This window comes from Myotis myotis, unplaced genomic scaffold, assembly GCF_014108235.1.
Source record: "Myotis myotis isolate mMyoMyo1 unplaced genomic scaffold, mMyoMyo1.p scaffold_m19_p_3, whole genome shotgun sequence".
Classification (NCBI taxonomy): Eukaryota; Metazoa; Chordata; class Mammalia; order Chiroptera; family Vespertilionidae; genus Myotis; species Myotis myotis.
Window position 1 is genome coordinate 151727871 of NW_023416335.1, and position 22555 is coordinate 151750425.

Below are 22555 nucleotides of genomic sequence, written 5' to 3' on the forward strand. Positions count from 1 at the left end.
GGCAGGGGAAACCCATGGAGGTTCCTGATGAACACTGTATGATCAGAGCAGTAGATCACAAATAGAACTCTGGGAGAAACGTACAAGATGGGGAGAGTCCAGATTTGGAAGGATCTTATAATAATGATTCAGGTGAAAATATGGTGGTCTGACTAAGCTCCCTAACATCCTGATTTTGCTCCTTTGTTCTGCCTGCTTGTTTTCTGTTTTTATTTTTTTTAAATCCATTTCCATTAGGCAGTGATATTTCCTCCTTCTTACTCTAGACCCTTTGTAGTCTTATCCAACTATGTTGTAGTCCAGGGGTTGGTATACTTTTCTTGTAAATGACCAGATAGGAAAAATATTTTAGGCTCTGCAGGCCATATGGTCTCTGTTACAACTATTCAACTCTGTTAGGGAGAAAGGCAGCCATACACAAAACATAATGAATGGGTGTGGCTGTATTATAATAACACTTTATTTATAGACACTGAAATTTAAACTCAGATAATTTTCATGTATCAATAAGAAACTGATGTTTTTCCCCAGTCAATGTGGTTCAGTTGGTTGAGTGTTGTCCAATGCACCAGTTTATTCCCAGGCAGGGCACGTGCTGGGTTTGCGGGCTCAGTTCCCAGTAGGGGGGGTTGCAAGAGGCAGCCAAACAATGTTCCTATCTCTTTCTCCCTCTCCCTTTCCCTCTCTCTCTAAAATCAATTTTTTAAAATTGATGTTTTGAAAAAGATGAAGTCAAGACAACTATGAAATTACTTTTAAAATGGAAAGTATTTTATGACTAAACAGTATGATGTAAATTAGAATAAAGAGAATAAAAAAAGATGGACCAAGATATGATTAGAAAAGGAGGAAAGGTGAGAGAGAGTGATACAGAAAGAAAATAGGCAGAATCACAGCTGTATTGTAAGAGGAGCGTGATGAAAAGAGAGAATTTCAGTTAAAATAAACACTGGTGAGGGCTTGGCTGGGAGGTGCATTTATTTCCAGAATAATGCTTTTAAGAGACTTGAACGTTGTAATCCAGGACTGCTACCCATACACTGGCCAGAATAAAGATTATCCCCAATTTTGTAAAGGACAACTTTGTCTACCTCTTTGTATTGTTTGTCTTAGAATCTCCCAAATGAGATATTACGAACCTCCCTCAGGAGGGCTAGAAGTTTTAGGAATTAAAGCACATAGCAGTGTTTCTGCTTTCAAGAGGGAAGTTTCTCAATTCATTTCCAGGCTCAATTCTGAGGCAATTTGTGCTCCCTCTCCTCTCAAAGAGAATGCCTTGCAGGTGATGATGGCTAATTTTTTTAAAAAAATGGAAGACAATATTTGATTTTATCATTAAGTGTCAAGAAGAGGTCATTTGAGGAAAGCACAGCCCCAAGAGTCTCCATGAAGACCTTTGCCTCATATGCACATGATGAATGGATGGAAATGCTACCTTTTAGTAAGGCAGGCAAGATGACAGCAATGAATGATCACAAGAATTAAGAATTTAAGGACACATACATATTTAAGGAAAAGAATACTCAAAAGATATGAGGAGCACAAGATAAGACTTGTAATCATGCTAATGATGTCACTAAAAGAACAAAACAAGTCCATGATCATTTAAAATACAAAGGAGAGTTTTACTGAGTCTTCAATCCCCTGCATAATTAACTGAAAAGAAAATGTTGACAAAAGGGTCAATTTCAGTCTATTTCTAGAGTTTGAATAATGTCTATATATGAGGACAACATTTAGATTTTATTAAGAAAAATTTGCGCCCTAACCAGTTTGGCTCAGTGGATAGAGCGTCGGCCTGCGAACTCAAGGGTCCCGGGTTCGATTCCTGTCAAGGGCATGTACCTTGGTTGTGGGCACATCCCCAGTAGGGGGTGTGCAGGAGGCAGCTGATCGATGTTTCTCTCTCATCGATGTTTCTAACTCTCTATCCCTCTCTCTTCCTCTCTGTAAAAAATCAATAAAATATATTTTTTAAAAAAAGAAAAATTTGCTGGGGTTCATAGTATAACATTAGCAAAACTGACTACTGGTAATTATTGAGTGTCTACTGTGTGCTAGTCACTGTAAAGATTAGTAAGAACCAGTGCCTAACTTCAAGAAGATATATCAATCAATGGGAATAAGTTAACTACAAAAATAATTATCATATAAGGTAGTTGATAATAAATAAGCAAGTGGTTGAAATTTTTATGAGAGTTAGGAGAAAAGGCTTATCTTTTCTTGAGATAATCAGTAAAAATTTCATAAAGGAAGTAGCATTTGAGATGAGAAAACAGTAGCATTTTCATAGTCTGGGATATGAGAGAAGAGCATTCTGGACAGTGGGTATGGCAACAACAAAGGTACAGAAGTGGGAAAGCAGGAGAGGTGTTTAGGAAACTAAGTAGCTATTTTGCCAGAGTGTAAAGTAAACTATAGGGGGGGGCGGGGCATAGAAAATAAACTGGAAAAGTAGGTAGGAATTAATTGTGCAGAGCTTTCCATTCATTCACTCATTCAACAAACATTCACTGAGCATCTGTGCCTGGCACTGTGCTAAACACTGTGGCAAAAATACAGATAGGAGACTTGAGTGTTATAACCACATCATCTGTGTATTCTTAGGCTTTCACAACTAGAGACCTAAACACCCTTTTGATAAAATGAAATCACATTAATCGTCCGTGCCCCAAATTTCATAGTGACCGTGTCACTCTTATCAATAGTGGTGGCCTGAGTCCCGTGAGAACAGAGATGCCTTCTCTCTGTCTCACAGGGGTTCAAAAGTAATTTTGAGGAAGAAAGAAACATTTGAGACCAATTATACTTTCAAGTTACGCTTCAGCTTCAAGGAACTAGGTCAAATTCCTTAGCAGGTCTGGAAGGAGTTAACCTGTTCCTCTCTGGGAACAGTGACTTTGGCAGCTTGTTCCACAAGAGGCCAGTCCGCTTGGTTTGTCCCAGTGAGGGTGATATCATGATAATCATAATTTAGTGGCTGATCCACCAGACTGGACAAATTTGGGCTTTATCAACTGGAAGCTACTGCTAAAGAATTTTGAAGACAAATTCTTGAGCTGTTTTCAGCCTTGCCTTGAACATGATTAGAATATCAATCTATCAGCTGGAGGTGGCACACTTTGTCGATCCGTTGAAACTACAGGAACCCAGATTTTAAGTAGCAAATACGGGCACCACGGCTATTGAAATAAAGAGGGTGTGTCTTTGTTTAAAGACTGTAAGAACAAATGTGAAATTACAAATAAAAACGGAAGTAATTGAAATGTAGAGCAATTATATAGAGGACAATTTAAGTGAAATGTAAGAATATATTAGGGAAAAGGCTATAATAAAAGATTATCATTAACTCAAGCAGTTATCCTAAGGAGGCTTCCCAGGCTGAGTGTTAGCTGTGTAAAAGGTGAGGGCTAGAGCTTAGAAAGCTTCCTCATTTTGAAGGCTGAATCTGTGAACTCCCTGTCCTTAGGGTTTTAACGCAGGTGTGATATTAAACACTTCAGGAACTACTGACTTGTCTTAGCACCCAGGAAACAGCACCGCAAGTCCTTACACAAAACTTCTGAACCTTGGAATGGCCTCACTGACGAAAAGGAATTTACCTATTCTTCCACTATCACTCACATGTAATTCTTCTAATAATATAGTGTCTTAGAGTACTAATCACTGTCCTTCCACCCCCTCAATCTGAAATCCATGTTTGGCCAACCCAATCAGGAACATGGCCTAGTTCTGATTCCCTAGGAGCCATTTTTTAAAATCAAATTTCTGCCAGGTGACTCTCTCTATAGGTTGGAAAGAAGACATAGCAGAAATACCATTTATTTAATTTATTCCACCAGTATATATATATATATATATATATATATATATATATATATATATATCCGAGTGCCTAGTATATTCCTAACATTGTGCTTGATGCTATGAAGGAAAGAAGTGTCCCAGGCTAACAGTCAGTGATGTAGGATCAACACAATTAAATAAAGAAAGGTATGACAGTACGTGATTAGCTGTTCTCTCTCTCCATGGTATGTACTGGGCTAAGAAGTCACTCTTGTCAAACTGCCTTGCTACTGCTACCATGGTGACAGTTACTAAGAAATGCATAGATCCACATATGAACAGGTTATGGTGCTCTGTTTTGTTGTCGCTGTTTTTAAATGTGCAATTTCTCCAGTCAGGTGAATAATTATTAATACTGGTCTTCAATTTTCTATGTGGATACTCTGTATTCAAGAACCAAGAAAACTGAACCAAGAGCATGTGGACCCATCCATGCTGACCACACAGAGTTTGGGGTTTTCCCATTGCTTGGGGATTGCCTTTAACCCTTCAGGAATGACCTCAAGTGTCCCAGGCATCTAAGTTTATTCAGTCTTTTTAAAAATATATATATTTTATTGATTTTTTTACAGAGAGGAAGGGAGAGGGATAGAGAGTTAGAAACATCGATGAGAGAGACACATCGATCAGCTGCCTCCTGCACACTCTCCACTGGGTATGTGCCCGCAACCAAGGTACATGCCTGTGACGGATCGAACCCGGGACCCTTGAGTCTGCAGGCCAACGCTCTATCCACTGAGCCAAACCAGTTAGGGCTATTCAGTCTTTTAATACACAGATATGATTCTTCAAGATTACCCCAAGGCCAAGAAGGAATTCTTCCCCTCCTCTTAGTCTAAATTCCTATTTTTGTTTCTCTTGTGGTTTTCTTTGCCCCCCTGTCCTCTCCTCATTTTATTCCCCAAGCACCATTATTTACAAGTGGTTGTTTATAACAGACTATTATTGAAAGTCTGGAAATAATAATATAGTGCAGAGCAGGAATATAAGTACCCAAAGTTCTTTAGCCTTTTTCAACATCGAAAATTTCTCATTGTATTTTCTCCTCAGGCTCTGCCTGCTGTCATTTTGCTCAGACCTCCTCTCCTTCATCTCTTTTCAGAGTTCTTCAGGTCCAAAGCTCTATCATTTTATTATCCCAAGCAAGGAAATTCTTGTTGTCACATCCTTCCCCATATGGACTAACTCACATTGCCAAAAGGCCCATCATTTTCTTTTCCTCTCTTCAAATAAAAGTTTCATTTCCCCCAGAGGTAAATTTTGCCATTCCCCCAGAATATAAACTAGCAGCTAAAAATAGCTACTTTAAAAAGTTATTTTATTTCCCTGTTCACATGCTTTTTTATTTAATTTTCCTTCTTGATCTGTATTTATGGCAGCTTTTTTTCTTGAGACTGTCTAAACTACAAGATATAAAATCAAAGTTTCAGAAATATTTTGCATTGTGCATAAGGAATTCGTATGTTTGGGGATAATTCTACTTCCCTTTTTCAACTTCATTGTCTAAAATGTGATTCCTCAAAGAGTCAGAAAAGCTACAAAATGATTTATGATTTTCAGATTTCCGTATAACAGATAGGGAACAGAATAAAAACTGGTTCCCTGTAGAAAACACCCTACAGTATATGGCATTATCTATAGGCCGAGACCCTTTTACATGCACACAGCATAATTTTCCTAAAAGAAACCTTTTTGCATTCAGTCACAGGAGTAGATGCTTGAACAGTGACCACAGCTCTGCTTTAAGGATAAGAATCTTATCTCTGACTACAGGAAAGTTTCCAAAGATGCTGATTGCTGATTTCTGCGAGGCAGCCCTAAATTACAGTTGAATGTCATCTCCAAAGACAGGCAACATGGCAATAAGCACAGCTTCCTGTGAAGATGGATATTTTCCCTTGGACTCACCTCAATCTATATATCTATATATACCTTTCATAAGCCTGTTATATACTATGCAGAGCAATGGTCTAGGTATTTTGGAAAATGTGAGAAAACAAAATTAAACAAAATCAAGATTCTATAGGAACTTAGAATTTAAATGGCGAGGAAACTCTTGGTATATGGAAATAATTATAGAATAAAAAACAAAGTAGAATTCATTCACAGACTTCTAACATTTTAGAACTAGAATTATTCTTAAGATCATTCACTGATTTTTAAGAGAAAACTGGAACTCCAAAGGGTTAGTAGTTACCTGAGGTTACACAGTGAATTAGTAGCAGAGACAGGAAGAGACCACAGGTATCAAGAGCTTTGTATTCCTTATCATCTATGTAATATAAAACCCTAATATGCAAATATACCGAACAGCAAAACAACCGAACAGCAAAACAACCAAACAAGTGAACAACTGGTTGCTATGACGTGCACTGACCACCAGGGGAGGCGCGTGCAGAACATGGTGGGCGTCGGCAGTAGGCGGCAGAGCCTGGAACATGGTGGGCATTGGCTGTGGTGGGATCATGGAGCAGGTGAGCAGGGGCGCCAGACCAAGGCGGGGCGCCAGTCGCTGTCATCGGGGCCAGCCTCTGGTGGTTACTGAAAATTCTTTACCTCTTGCACTGAGGTCCCGCTGGATGCTCACACCTGCTGCTGGTGCCAGGGCTGCCACTCACATCTGCTGCTGATGCCTGGCGCCGGCCCCAATCACTAGGTGCCATCAGTGGGTGCAAGCGTCCCTCAGGGCTTCTCCACCTCTCCCTGCTCCTGAGGGGTTATAGGGGCAGCAGCCACTGCCTGCACCCACTGATGGCGCCGGCCCCAACTGCTCCACGTGTCCGCGGGTGTGAGCAGGGCTGGCACTGTCAGCATGTGGGAGCGGCAGTGGTGGGAGCGGGGCTGCCGGCAGACAGGGGACCGGGGGCCATGGCAGGAGGGGCTGGACAGGAACATGGAGGATGGGCCAAGACCTGCCCCCGTGCCTACCGCAGCCTCATGGCCCACAGTTCCTTTCAAGGTGCACAAATTCATGCACTGGGCCCCTAGTCTATAATAATAAAAGTGTAATATGCTAATTAGACCAAACAGCTGAATGACCTTCCGGACATCATTCTGGACGTCCTTCTGGATGAAGCCACGGTGGTGGGGACTAAGGCAGAGGCAGTTAGGAGCAATAAGGCAGGCAGGCAAGCGGTTAGGGCGATCAGACAGGCAGGCAGAGTAGTTAGGGGTGATCAGGCAGGCAGGCAGAGGGGTTAGGGGTGATCAGGCAGGCAGAGGGGTTAGGGGTGATCAGGCAGGCAGGCAGAGGGGTTAGGGGCCATCAGGCAGGTAGGCGAGTGGTTAGGGGTGATCAGGCAGGCAGGCAAGCAGTTAGGAGTCAGTGGTCCCAGATTGCGAGAGGGATGTCCAACTGCCAGTTTAGGCCCGATCTGCGGGGATTGGGATCGGGGCCTAAACCAGCAGTCGGACGTACCCTAAGGGGTCCCGGATTGCAAGAGGGTGCAGGCCAGGCTGCAGGACCCTCCCCCCACTCCTGTGCATGGGAACCTCCAATATGTGTGTGTGTATGTATGTATATATATATATATATATATATATATATATATATATATATTAAAAAAGAGGTAATATGCAAATGGTCCAGGATGCCATAACATCACGACCGCTTAGGAGGAGACTGTGTACACAGGTGGGCGGGAGGGGACTGCATGAGAGGTGAGGCAAGCCACGATGCTGCAGAGGCTTGAGCAGGTCCGGAGCAGAGAGAGACAGGGGGACCTGCCAGCACCAGCCGCGGTGTCTTGAGCAGGCCTGGAGAGGAGACAGGGGGGCCTGCCAGGTGCCACACGCCGGCAGTCCCGCTCTGCGCGTGAACTGCAGAGGAAATACCTTTTCTGACTGCTCATTGGCTAAGCTCCCTGTATGCCATTCTCAGTGTTCTTGGTAACTTGGGTAATAAGAATCCAAGAAGGTGATCTAGGGTTTTTCCACTTCACTCCTGGAGGAAAAAATGAAGGTCCGCTGCTGAAGGAGCTAACAAATGTCATATCCTGTCCTAGCCAGTTTGGCTCAGTGGATAGAGCCTCGGCCTATGGACCACAGAGTCTGGGTTTGATTCTGATCAAGGGCATGTACCTAGGTTGCAGGCTCCTCCCTGGCCGGGGCCCAAGTCAGGGCTCATGCAGGAGGCAACCAATTGAAGTGTTCCTCTCACTTTGATGTTTCTCTCTGTCTTTTCCTCTCTCTTCGATGCTCTCTAAAAATCAATGGAAAAATACCCTCAGGTAAGGATGAAAAAAAAAAGAAAGAAAGAAAGAAATGTCATATCCTATGAAAGAGACATCTTGAAAATGCCTAAAGAAAGTTGTCATTTTTTTGTGGTGAGGGGGCTGGAGTCTGTGTTGATGAAAACACCTTGGCAGCTGCGAAAGCCAGCAGTGGCAGCGGCAGCGGGGCGATGGTGGTGGCGCCTTCCCTTGATCAGCCTGGTCGCCTCCTGCAGAGGATGTCAGTAGGACATCCCCTGAGGGCTCCCGGACTGTGAAAGGGGGCAGGCTGGGCTGAGGGACACCCTCCTCAGGGCACGAATTTCGTGCACCGGGGCCTCTAGCCCTATCTAAAAATAGACAACAGGGTAATTGACCTTACCTTCACTATGCCTCCCATTGGCTAATCAGCATGATATGCAAATTAACCGCCAACAAATATGGCGGTTAATTTGCATACATAGGCGCCCAGCGGCTATCAGAGCTGAGAGGTCCCCTGCCCAGGCCTGACGCCTCTGTCAGAAGCATTAGGCCTGGACATGGGTGGAGCCGGGATGGTGGGGAGCAGGGGCAGAGCCGGCAATGGTGGGGAGCTGGGGGTCCCTTGCCCAGGCCAAATGCCTCGGTCAGAGGCATTAGGCCTGGGCTGGGGCGGAGCCGGCAATCACGGGGAGCTGGGGGTCCCCTGCCCAGGCCTAACGCCTCGGTCAGAGGCATTAGGCCTAGGCAGGGGCGGAGCCGGCAATTGCGGGGATCTGGGGGTCCCCTGCCCAGGCCTAACACCTCCACCAGAGGCCTTAGGTCTGGGCAGGGGCGGTGCCAGAGATCGCGGGTAGCAGGGGCAGAGCCGGCGATGGTGGGAGCTGGGGGTCCCCTGCCCAGGCCTAATGCCTGGGCCACAGGTGTTAGGCCTGGGCAGGGGCAGAGCGGGAGATTGCAGAGAGCTGGGGGTCCCCTGCCCAGGCCTAAGGCCTTGGCCAGAGGAGTCAGGCCTGTGCAGGGGCGGAGCCAGCGATTGCGGGGAGCAGGGAGGGAGCTGGCGATAGCAGGGAGCAGGGGCAGAGCCAGCGATCATGGGGAGCAGGGGCTGAGTGGACGATTGAGGGAGCTGGAGGTCAGCTGCCCAGGGCTAATGACTCGGCCAGAGGCGTTAGGCCTGGGCAGGGGCCAAGCCGGCAATTGGTGTGAACTACAGAGGAAACACCTTTTCTGACTGCTCATTGGCTTAGCTCCCTCTATGCCACTGATAATATTCTTAGTAACTTGGGTAATAAGAATCCAAATAGGTGATCTAGGGTTTTTTACCACACTCCTGGAGAAAAAAAGGAAGGTCCGCTGCTGGAGGGTTAAGAAATATCATATCCATGCCCTGGCCGGCTTGGCTCAGTGGATAGAGCGTCGGCCTGCAGACTGAAGGGTCCCAAGTTCGATTCCGGCCAAGGGCACATGCCAGGGTTGTGGGCTCGGTCCCCAGTGGGGGGCATGCTAGAGGCAGCCGATCAATGATTCTCTCTCATCATTGATGTTTCTATCTCTCTCTCCTTCTCCCTTCCTCTCTGAAACCAATAAAGAAATATATTAAAAAAAAAAAAAAGAAATATCATATCCTGCCCTAGCTGGTTTTGCTCAGCGGATAATGCCTTGGCCTGACCGCTGCTGGGTCTGGGTTCAATTCTGACTAAGGGCATGTACCTAGGTTGCAGGCTCCTCCCTGGCCTGGGTCCAGGTCAGGGCTCATGCAGGAGGCAACCAATCAAAGTGTTCCTCTCACTTTGATGCTTCTCTCTGTCTTTCCCTTTCTCTTCCACATTCTCTAAAAATCAATGGAAACATATCCTCAGGTGAAGATAAAAAAAGAAAGAAAGAAAGAAATGTCATATCCTATGAAAGACACATCTTGAAAATGCCTAAAGAAAGTTGTCATTTTTTCATGGTGAAGGGACTGGAGTCCATGTTGATGAAAACACCTTGGTGGCTGCGGTGACTGGCAGTGGCTGCAGCAGTGGGGTGATGGGGCTGGTGCCTTCCCCTGATCAGCCCGGTCACCTCCCACAAAGGAAGGCCAGACTGTGGCTTAGGCCCGCTCCCCAAGGGGAGCAGGGAGCAGGGAGTAGGACATCCCCTAGAGCTCCCAGTATGTGGAAAGGGGCAAGCTGGGCTGAGGGACCCCCCCTCCAGTGCACAAATTTTTGTGCACTGAGCCTCTAGTCCATATATATATATATAAGCCTAAGCGACCGTTCGACCATTCAACTGGTAGCTATGATGTACACTGACCACCAGGGGGCAGGCACGGAAACATGGAACCGACTGATGAATCTCAGAGGGAAGTGGGGAGGGGGGAGGGTGGGAAGAGATTAACCAAAGATCTTATATGCATACTAGAGGCCTGGTGCGTGGATTATAGTGGATCAGAAGTGTTCTTTCTGATCCTGCAGGGATCAGGCCAAAACCAGCCCAATGCACGGATTCGTGCACCGGTGGGTCCCTCGGCCTGACCTGTGAAGATCGGGCCAAAACTGGCAGTCTGACATCTCCCAAGGGGTTCCGGATTAAGAGAGGGCACAGGCCAGGTTGAGGGACCCCACCAGTGCATGAATCCATGGACCAGGCCTCTAGTATATAATAACTATCAAGCACCAATTCTATGCAAGGAAGTATATAGCTGGAAATACACATGTAGAATGCCTAGCACAGTGTCTGGAACCATGAGCTGTAACCATTATCACAATCATCATCATCATCATAATGGTTAAGAGTATAAATTTTGGTATTAGCCAGACCTTGATGTGAGTCCTAGTTCTATCTCTTGCTGTGTAACAATGGGTAAGCTACTTACCTTCCTTAAACTCCAGTTTCTTAATCTATAATATGGGAATAAAAATAGTGTCTACCTAATAGGATAGTTGTGAGGATTTTATATACACACATTTGAGTGTATATGTGAATATATAGAGACACTGTTTATATATTAGCTGTTCCATAGTATTAATCAAACTATTTAGGTATACAGAGAGTCAAATAAGGGCACAATTATAGAGTATTGGAGGAACTTTTCTTTGCCATATCACAAAGAAAGCCAGAAAGTTAATATTTACTGAGCGTTCACTATATACAGATATCAGCGTAAAAGAGTATGGAGCAAAGGAAATAGGAGAACTTCTATTTAGGATGTTATAATATAGGAACTATTTACTATTCTCAACAAATATATACTGATTACCTACACAATGACAAGTAAGACTGAGTTTCTGCTTTCAAGGATCTTGCAGTCTAGCAGAGGAAGAATCCAGAGTTAAAGGGGGATGGGGGAGAGTGAGAAGAGGGGTTAGGGTCAGGCAGAGGGATTAGGGTCGATCAGGCAGGCAGGTAGAGTGGTTAGGGGCTATGGAAGCTCACAACAGGTCAATCCATCCAGTAAGGTCGGGTGGAGGTAGGAAAGGGAGTGGCAGAGAAAGTTTCTCAAATAAAAGAATAAGGAGTTGGCCAATGATGAGAAGAGGTGGAAAGAGCCTAAAGCCATAAACCAGCTACGGTGGATGCTCTGAACTGGCTCTCAGCATCCATTCCAAAACCCATAGTGTGCTTTCTGATGCTGCAGGTGCTAAACAAAGAAAACCCACATTTCCCCCATCTCCCTGCAGTAGGTTTCTGCTTGTGCCAACTAGAAGCACTTGGAAGGTAGATCTCAGGCTGGAGTCATCTGCTTTGTTTCTGTTGGCAAACTCAGAGTGGACACACTGGGCTTTTTTGTAGCATTATTTCAGTCTAGGTAGTCGCAGGTGCAGCAGTGGCTTCCTGATCCTTGGGCCACAGCCACAGTGGTATGTTGCTGATCTCAACACTACCAGTGGAGCCCCTGACTCCCCACTTTTCTGATTATTGCAGAGGTGGAGCTGCCCCAGTAGACCAGTCCAGCAGTCTCGTCCTAGGAATCATTTCTGGAGGCCCCGCTAAGAGACCCTTCCTTTAACCTTTCCAGGGATTTTGTAAGCTCCTGATTCCTTGTATTAAATTCCTTTTCCCTTAAAATGGTGTGAGTGGTTCCTATATCTTGCACCTAATACACCAACAGGTTACAAAAATGCAAAATGTGCCATGAATAATATAATTTGCAGGGGTCAGCAAACTTTCTGTAATGGGCCAAGATAGTTAATGTTCTAAACTTTGTGGGCCACTTATGATCTCGATCTCCTTTTCCTCCTGCTCAGCATGGAGTATATTTATGTACATTGTTGTGCAAACATCTACAGAACATTTTCATCTTGCAAAACTGAAAGTCTATGTTCCTTAAATAACAATTCCCCATTTCCCTCTCCCCCACCTTCTGCCCCCTGGCAAACCACCATTTTCCTTTCTGTCTTATAAATATAACTACTCTAGATACCTCACGTAAGTAGAACCATACAGTATTTGTCTCTTTTGTAACTGGATTCTTTCACTTAGGACGTTTTCAAAATCCATGTTGTAAGCATGTGACAGTATTTCCTTCCTCCCTTCCCTCCTTCCTTCCTTCCTTCCTTCCTTCCTTCCTTCCTTCCTTCCTTCCTTCCTTCCTTCCTTCCTTCCTTCCTTCCTTCCTTCCTTCCTTTGTAAGGCTGAATAACATTCCATTTTTGTACAGACACCATTTTCTTTATCCACTCAGCTTTTTACGGACATTTGGGTTGCTTCCACCTCTTGGCTATCATAAATAGTGCTGTTATGAACATGAATGTGTAAATCTCTCTCCAAAATCCTGTTTTCAATTTTTTTTTGCATACATACCCAGAAGTGGGATTACTAGAGCATATGATATTTCTATTTTTAATTTTTTTGAGAAACCATCACACAGTTTTCCACAGGGGCTGTGCCATTTTACATACTTACCAACAGTGCTCAAGGTTTCTAATTTCTCCACATCCTGGTCTGCCGGGAGCCGGTCCATGCTTGCTGTTTCAAGGGACCTGGCATATATGGCATACTGTTCTTAATATGTTTGCTCACCTTCTTGGCACTATGTGTTTTAACCAAGGTCTCCTCTCTGAGAAAGGTTGTTTCCCCAGGTAGGGATTTTCCCCTGAAGTTAAGGAGGGAATAAAACCTCTTAACTAAGTGCCAGGCGGGTAATTAATCACTTTAACTACAAACAATCATGCTTAAGCTACATAATCTTTACTCCCTGGAATGAAGATAAGAAACGCCCTAACCTTTGGAATAGAGATTGATAGGACTGGAATCAACTGGTATAAATACAGATGTAAGAAGACAGAACTAAGAAGACGGAACCTACACACAGAACTTAGAAGACAGACCTACACAGAACCTAAAGACAGAAGAACTTCGCTGGAGAGAACATGGCAAAAGATCCTGGACTGAACCTGACTACAGAAATTGGCAAGAGAACCTGACTAGAACCTGGTATCTGAACCTGGCTGGAGAACCTAGCGAGGGAACATGGCTACAGAACCTGGCTGGGGCTCCGGACCAGAACCTCTCTGGAGATCCAGACCAGAACTTGGCTGGAGATCCTGGCTGGAGATCCTGGATGGGCTGCTGATCAGCTGAACGCTGTCTCCGTGTCGTTCCTTCTTCGCCGACTCCGTCCTCACCTATGGGGAACCCCTGGACCTGCTGGGGCTGGACCCCGGCACTGGTCAACATTTATTATTCTGTTTGTTTTTTATTATAGTTATTCCAATGAGCTTGAAGTGATATCTCATTGTGGTTTTGGATTGCATTTTCCTATGATTAGTGATGTTGAACAGCTTTTTATATACAGCTGTCAACCATTTGCACAGTATTTTCTTTGCCCACTTTTAACTCTGGTTTTATTTTTTGTTGTTGAGTTAGGAGTTCTTTATATATTCTCGATCTGAGCCCCTTTTCAACTAGATGATTTCCTTAGGTTGCTTTTTCACTCCATTGCTGATGCCAGTCCAGTTTTAGTCTGTGCTCACAAATGGAAATCTATTCTGGAGCAACTTGCAGACAGTCTGACCATATCGGGAGTCATCTTCTACCCTAAAGACGCTAGTGGAAATGAGCCAGAGCATCTTTATCTTAAATGCTTCGGGTCTTATGCACTCTGATTCCCTAGAATACTGAAAAGCATCTGCTTGCTTTTACTCAGAACCAGGAACCAAGCCCAAGCTCAGGACTGGTGAGTTAAGTAGGAGTCATGGAGGTAGGCTCACCAGATTCAGGTTTTGCATTGTCAAGTGCCTACCACTAGAAAGCTGAAATCAAACACAATTTCAATATCTATTTTTCAATTTCACCCTGCTCCTTTTTACTTCAAATGTTAGTTCAGTGCAGCTTCTTTGATTCTCCATATTTATTTTGAGGTGATAAAATATTCCAACCCTAGAGACCTTAATGATGCCCAGTCAAATAGAGAGTTAATTCATGACATAGTCTAAAATGTAACCCAGTTTGCATAATACCAGCTCTAAAAAAACCCCCAAAATACACACAAACTCCAATTTGCTGATTTCTGTATTATTGGATAATGAATACCATGACATGATAGATTTGCCAAAAAATCCTATTTGGAGATAAGATTCTGATTTATAAAAGATCTATTTTCTTTTCTAACTACTTGTCTTTTAGAAGAATATAGGAAGCCTCATATGCACTATTTTTCTGATCCCCACAAGGAAAAGATAATGGGAAGGTTAAGGACAGAGCTGCATATGGTCAAGAAGAAGAAATGCTGGGAATGCAGGATCCTACTTCTCTTCTTCCCTGACTTTAATGTTAAGTTGTTGCTATTTAAGTATTTATGTACAATGATGTTCACCTCTAATCATGAATTTCAGCAACAGCGACATTTACAAATGACTTTAGCTGTAAAAAAAAAAACAGAAAACCCAAGCACAAGTACGTTACAACAATAGTTATTTTTCTAATTATAATAAGAAATTCAGCCAAACTGGTTTGGCTCAGTGGATAGAGCATCGGCCTGCAGACTGAAGGGTCCCAGGTTCGATTCCGGTGAAGGGCATGTACCTATGGTTGCGGGCACATCCCCAGTAGGAGGTGTGCAGGAGGCAGCTGGTCGATGTTTCTCTCTCATCGATGTTTCTAACTCTCTATCCCTCTCCCTCCCTCTCTGTAAAAAAATCAATAAAATATATTAAAAAAAAAAAAAGAAATTCAGAGATTGGTAGTTGCTGGCATTGATTTAAATGCTCAACAATCTCCAAGCCAAAAGCCTTTAATTTTCTTAACTTTTCCCTCATAAATGAAAGATGACTAATACAGCCCTAGCTATCTCATTCTATAGAAAGCAGAAAAAAACAGGTAAGAGATGATACCAATTTGGGCTGTCCCATTTAATTCAGGAGAGCAAGATTTCCTGGAACTTCCTCCTCAATCTCAGAAATCTTCAGCTTACTTCCCAATGGCTGAGATTTACACCGCCCTATGTTGTTAATGAGGCTAGGGAAATGAAATAAATGGGAATACTTGTTTTTTCCCATCCTAAAGGCAGGCAAGTGAGAGAGCAGTTGGGAACTGTGTTGGTCTAATGAGTTTTAGGGTATGCCACAGTGAAATCCAGGAAACAGAAAAATATCTACGAATACAAGATTCACTGCCCTATGATTCCTATTAAATTGTGGTATAGAAGAACATGTAGTTGCATGCAAAATTATTCATAAAATGCTGTCAACTGAAAACATATAAAACAATTGATTAAAAAAACCCATCAAATTTGTTGGAGTGGAATAAATTTAGATCGATTTAAAAAATTTAAACAGATATGTGCTAAAAACAATAACAACTGGAACTTACATTCTGAACATGTTGACTTAGGTTGGATGGTCCAGAAAACAGACTCTGAGAGACAGATTTGCATGCAGGTGCTTTACTGGAGAGTGCTCTCAGGAACAGTGCCTGTGCGGAGACAGGACTGGCAGAGGGAGAAGGTAACGGGCAGAGCAGTTGCCACAGTGACTTAAACCAGTCCCACGGAAGTTCTAAAGCTGGATGTCCCAGATGGTCCCAATTGAGAGACTGTGCCTTTGTACCTCCACAATTGACCAGTCATTGGATTTGGCTTGCCCCCAGGGAGGGGATATAACCTAGGGTGAGGTATTTTCTTTCACAGAAGGCAATTTTGGAGAGAAATTCAACTGTGAGCCATCAGCAGCCAACATTCCTGGCAGCTGTATCTTGGGATCTGGGCAGCACACTACAGCGTCCACCAGAAATGTCAACAGTGATTATCTCTGGTTTGGGGATTAAGGTTGGTTCTCTCTCTGTTAAATATTTTTCAAATTTTCCATAATGAGCATAGCATTGTCCTAAGGATTCAGTGAGTTAATTCATGTAAAGTACTAAGCACAATTCCTGGAGTTTATTAAATATTCAATAAATTTAGCTATAATTATTTTTATTTTGAAATATGTATCTATATATAAAACATTTTAAAGAGGAAAACATAAATATAGAGATTGTTAAGAAATTATGAAATAGAATTAAAATAATAGACCTTTTCAGTTCATTTTGACTTATTTTGCTTTATCTGTGAAATTCTGTCTTTATGACATTTTTTCCTCCAGCATTGCCCAAAAGAATTTTCTAAGATAATGAAAATGGTGGTGGCTGTGCCATTCAATATAGTAGCCTCTAGCCACAGGTGGCTACTGATATTTGAAATGTGCCTAGTGCAAATGAAGAACCAAATTTTAAATTTTATTTAGTTTCAATATATATAAATGTAAATAGTCACATATTGCTAGTGGCTACCATACTGGACAATGCAGCTCTATATCAATACTAGGCAATGGTCAGGGAATAGATCTAATATAATCTTTCTTAAAGTTTGGATTAGTGACAGAACCTAGACACAGAACCTAGACACAGAACCTACACAGAACCTACAGACAGAAGAACTTCGCTGGAGAGAACATGGCAAAGATCCTGGACAGAAACTGGCCTCAGAACGTAGAGACAGAACCTAGAGACAGAACCTAGCGAGAGAACCTGGCTGAAGAACCTAGAGACAGAACCTGGCTACAGAATCTGGATAGAACATGGCAAGAGAACCTGACTAGAACCTGGTGACTGAACCTGGCTGGAGAACCTGGACAGAACCTGGCTGGAGAACCTAGCGAGGGAATACGGCTACAGAACCTGGCTGGAGAACCTGGCTGGAGAACCTAGCAAGAGAACATGGACACAGAACCTGGCTGGAGATCCTGAACAGAACTTCGCTGGAGATCCTGACCAGAACTTGGCTAGAGATCCTGGCTAGGCTGCTGATCAACTGAACGCTTCTCCGTGTCATTCCTTCTTCGCAGACTCCATCCACACCTTTGGGGACCCCAGGACCTGCTGGTGCAGGACCCCAGCATCTGGCGCCCAAACAGGGACCCCTAGGTAAGCCCCACTCTCGGGATGGATAGGACTCCACCGTAGGAAGAGGGTGGATAGTCTTCGCTGACTCCGTCCACACCTTTGGGAACCCCTGGAACAGGATTCCCCTAGGTAAGCCCCCCCCCCACCATTGAGAACCCCACACTCGGGACGGATAGGACTCCACCAGGGTACTGCAGACCCCCCTATAGAGGATAAGTAGGGTAAGAAGGTGGATAGTACAGAACTTAGATTGAGAAGATGTGCCATACTGAGTCCAAAGAAAGAAGACTCTGTATTGATCTTAGATTAAGAAGATGTGCCATACTGAGTCTAAAGAAATAAGACTCTGTATTGATCTTTTAACACATATGCTTGCTAGCAGAGGAATTAAGGTTACTCCCAGTCAGACAGAACGTTTTATACTAGAAGTATGTCCATGCTTTTCTGAGGAAGGAAAGGTAAATGTAAAGACATGGGAGGAGGTAGGCCCAAGGAGCCTTATCCTTAACCCCACTGCAGCCTTTCCACCCCGGGAAAGTGCAGGATTGGCAAGCTCTCCCTGGGGTGATAGATCAGGACTCAGGTAATAGCAGAAAGCGCCAATCCTACTCTTAAAATGGATACAAGAGAGCATTTGGGGTTTTCCTTTTTAATGCCTGCTTTTAAAAAATAAAAAAGGGGGAATTTGCCGGGAGCCGGTCCATCCTTGCTGTTTCAAGGGACCTGGCATATATGGCATACTGTTCTTAATATGTTTGCTCACCTTCTTGGCACTATGTGTTTTAACCAAGGTCACCTCTCTGAGAAAGGTTGTTTCCCCAGGTAGAGATTTTCCCCTGAAGTTAGGGAGGGAATAAAACCCCTTAACTAAGTGCCAGGCGGGTAATTAAACACTTTAACTACAAACAATCATGCTTAAGCTACATAATCTTTACTCCCTGGAATGGAGATAAGACGCCCTAACCTTTGGAATAGAGATTGATAGGATTGGAATCAACTGGTATAAATACAGATGTAACAAGACAACAGGACACAGAACCTAGACACAGAACCTAGACACAGAACCTACACAGAACCTACAGACAGAAGAACTTCGCTGGAGAGAACATGGCAAAGATCCTGGACAGAAACTGGCCTCAGAACGTAGAGACAGAACCTAGAGACAGAACCTAGCGAGAGAACATGGCAAAAGATCCTGGACAGAAACTGGCCACAGAACCTAGAGACAGAACCTAGCGAGAGAACCTGGCTGAAGAACCTAGAGACAGAACCTGGCTACAGAATCTGGATAGAACATGGCAAGAGAACCTGACTAGAACCTGGTGACTGAACCTGGCTGGAGAACCTGGACAGAACCTGGCTGGAGAACCTAGCGAGGGAACATGGCTACAGAACCTGGCTGGAGAACCTGGAGAACCTGGCTGGAGAACCTAGCAAGAGAACATGGACACAGAACCTGGCTGGAGATCCTGAACAGAACTTCGCTGAAGATCCTGACCAGAACTTGGCTAGAGATCCTGGCTAGGCTGCTGATCAACTGAACGCTGTCTCCGTGTCATTCCTTCTTCGCTGACTCCGTCCACACCTTTGGGGACCCCTGGACCTGCTGGGGCAGGACCCCAGCACATAACACCAAGATGTGATAGCGATTAAAGAATCTTCAGAGAAATTGAAGGGCCAGTGGATTGAAACACATTTTGGTAGCTTAATAGGATTTGTTTCCAATGGGGGTGGGGGGTAACCCTAAACCTACTCACAACGGTTCTCAAAGTTTTGTTAGTACAACAACTACACGAGATATCTGTGAAAATGCAGATTCTCAGGCTTCTGAGTACTTGCTCTGCATTTTAAACAAGTGTCCCAGATGATTCCCAGACCACTGTTTGCTACTGAAAAGGGCAGAGGCCTAGAATTGCTGTGAAGATATAGTAAGTGATTAATAAATATTTAAATCATTCCAAAAGATTGCGCTTCCTTATTTGCTTCTACTGTTGTGTGCAACTTGCTAGGTGCCAAAGCTTGGAAAAAGGTTTTTTTTTTCTTGGAGAAAGTTTAGGTAAGTTAAATATAAATATGTAAAATGAACAAGACTGTTCAGTGAACATATGTAGTTCTCATCCAAAGTTTTAGTGTTCAGAAATTTTCTGATTATAAGACATAGTCAAATAAAAGTTTAGTATTCATTCATTCAAAAAAAAAAAAAGTTTGGATTAGTTCCAGTATAATCCCCAAATCATGATTTCAGAATCACACTATATTTAGATATGTAGAAAAACAAAATGAGAGTTAATTAAATGAAAAATAAAAGTGGGTGTTTTTGTGTTTTTTTAAAAATCAAACTTTTCTACATACAATAGGGAAAGCATTTAGTTGAAAGTTTGGTGCTTAAAAGACTTTACTATTGCATGGTATTCTTAGTAAATAGTCTGAAAAGAAAATGAAAAAGGTGGTTCCATAGCAAATGTCAACTTGCCAGACATGTGAGAGAGCCGCCTTGTAAATGGATTCTCCAGCTCCAAACAAGTCTTCAGATGACAACAGCCCTAGCCAACATCTGACTACAATTTTATGAGAAAGTGAAACACAAATGCCCAATTGAGCCACTCTTTAATTCCTTACTCACAGAAATTGTAAGAGATTATTTTTATTGTTTGAAGCCACTAAGTTTTTTGATATTCAGGAATCAAATAGGTAATGTATTATCAATAACAAACATTTATCGCTACTGTACAAAGTATCCTGCTTATGCGCTGAACCATATGATCATTCAAGGTAACTTCTTGCTTTATAACTTTAATGTTTTAACAGTTTGACATGTCATCAACTGTATATCTTTTCCTATAAAATTCTTATGAGACAAGAAGACTCAGCCAATCAAATATTTAGCAAACATCCATTAAGTTCAAAGTATTATTCTAGGTGCTCTGTTGATTAAAAGGTACAATACCAATGATAACAATAACAATAATAGGTATTATTGATACTTATTAAGCATCTACTTTGTCTTAGACACTGTTCTAGACACTGTATACGTACTCCCATTTAATTTTAATAAATACTGTATTGTCAAATGTTTTCCAGAAAGTTCAGATCAAGTTACACACCATCTGCAATAGATAAGAACAGACTCACTGCATGTTTACCAGCACTTAAAAGAAAGTTTTAAAAAATCTGATAGGTGAAAAATAGAATAGTTTAATCTGCATTTCTATGATCACTAGATCTTGATATGTTCAGCACATTAAACATTTGTCTGACGGGCTACAAATATTTTCTCCCAAGTTGGTATAGCATTAAAAAAATAGGTTTTTATTGATTTTTTTTTTTTAGAGAGAGAGGAAGGGAGAGGGAGAGAGAGAGAGGAACATCAATGTGAGAGAGAAACACTGATCGATCAGCTGCCTCCCATTTACTGTGACTGAACCTCAAACCTGGGCATGTGCCCTGACTGGGAATCAAACCTGTAACCTTATAGTGCACAGGACGACACTCAACCAACTGAGCCACACTAGCAGGGCTGGTATATAGCATTTTCTTGATATTTTTATATAGTCGGGCCAATCTCTTCCTTTGTAATTTCTTCCAATTTTTATAAATAAAAGGTTCTTTTGTATCCCTAGATCAATTAAATTTTCAATTTTATTTTTTGTAATTTGTGGTTTTGTTTTTTTATACATGTAATTATTTTTCATTGCTGAATGCAGGGTAAAGTTTTCTTTTGCATAATCATGTCTCTGTCACTATTAATTGAATCAATTTTCCTTTCCCCACTGATTTATGATCTCATCTTTATTATCTGAAGAATTCTTATATTACTTGGGTATGTTTATTAGCTTTATAACTCTTTTTTTTTTTTTTTTTTTTAGCTTTATAACTCTTTCATTGCCTGTTGGTTTTGGTGAGAGTAGTAGTACACCTTTTTAAAATTTTTATTACTGGCTTCTATTCATCAAGAACCATCATATTCCCTTCTAGGAAGCCTCCATTTCCCCCCCTCCTCCCCCCAATGATTGCTGCCTCCTTTTTCACCTTTATAACATATAAAATTCTGCCTTGTATCACAGTTAACAGGGTTGCTCATATCCAATTATATTCTTGAGAGCAGGGAATAGGTGTGCTATATATATTCATTAAAATTAAGCTATGGGACTGGCATCAAATACTGTATTGTAAAAATGGTGTGTAGTAATGGCAAAATAGCTCTAGTTTGAAAAAAAAATTAAAATAGAAAATTCCCTCATTTGTCCAATAAACATCACTGGACTATATCCCTTATGAAAAGATAATAAAGGTGAGTGAACCTTATATCCTGCCTTAGGGAGTTTACCACTTAGTAGGGAGAAGAGACATGTAAAAATACAGTGTGATTAATACAATGTGATTAAGTAGCATTAAAAAAGCATGTACAAAGAAGGAGAAAGGAAAAAACGAAGGAAGTGAGTAGCGGACATACCTATGGGCCGGGTGTATGGTGCTTGTTAAATGTCAAAGGAATCTGCAATTAATCCGAATGACAAAGTGCACCCATTCAGATCTTTTAACAGAAGTTACATTAATTTACTCTTCATTCTGAGACCTTTATAAGGAAGCCTCATGTGGTCTGGGTAGTACGGGCAAGCTGAAGAGTAGCTCAGCTTGGAAGCTGCGGGCACGAACCTCAGATGACTAGAACGGGATACAAGTGGCAATTAGCCCATAGTTTGTGACTGGGTGAAAAGTAGACGTGGCGATAAAACATAAGCCTTCTGATCTGTAAACCACTTACATGAGTTGGTTTAAACGCTCTGAGGACTGACTCCTTGTCGTTTGAGAGTGCGCGCTGTTCCAGCCACCAGTCTCACAACCTCGCCCCGCCCCTGGGGCCCACAGAGAGCCCAGGCCAGAGGCTAGGGCAGGAACCACTGACGTCATCTAAACGTGACGTCATCAACACTGACGCGGTGTCGCGGGAGGGGCCTGTCAGCTCACCTCAGAACGCGGTCAGCTCCACGGAGCAGCGAGTTGGGCACTTGGCGCTCGGCCCTGAGGGTCCGAACACGCAGAGCCGCGGGACCTGAAGCGCGGAAGCTGCTTAGCAGCAGAGGGGCCGCCGCCCCCTTCCTGGGCCCTCACCCGCGCCCTCCGCGGTCCAGGCGCGGTCCCGGCGGCAGCGC

The 22555-nt window shown here is 43.0% G+C and overlaps 1 long non-coding RNA gene across 4 annotated transcripts in view; it reads right to left on the reverse strand.

Annotated features, from left to right (window-relative positions):
• The window catches only part of LOC118651065, an 88485-nt gene extending 66009 nt beyond the window's left edge, over nucleotides 1-22476 (reverse strand). For all 4 annotated transcript variants that reach the window (XR_004966096.1, XR_004966095.1, XR_004966094.1 and 1 more), the window contains exon 1: nucleotides 22371-22476. This is a non-coding gene — a long non-coding RNA (uncharacterized LOC118651065). The remainder of the gene's footprint in view (nucleotides 1-22370) is intronic.
• Between the last annotated feature and the right edge of the window lie 79 nt (nucleotides 22477-22555).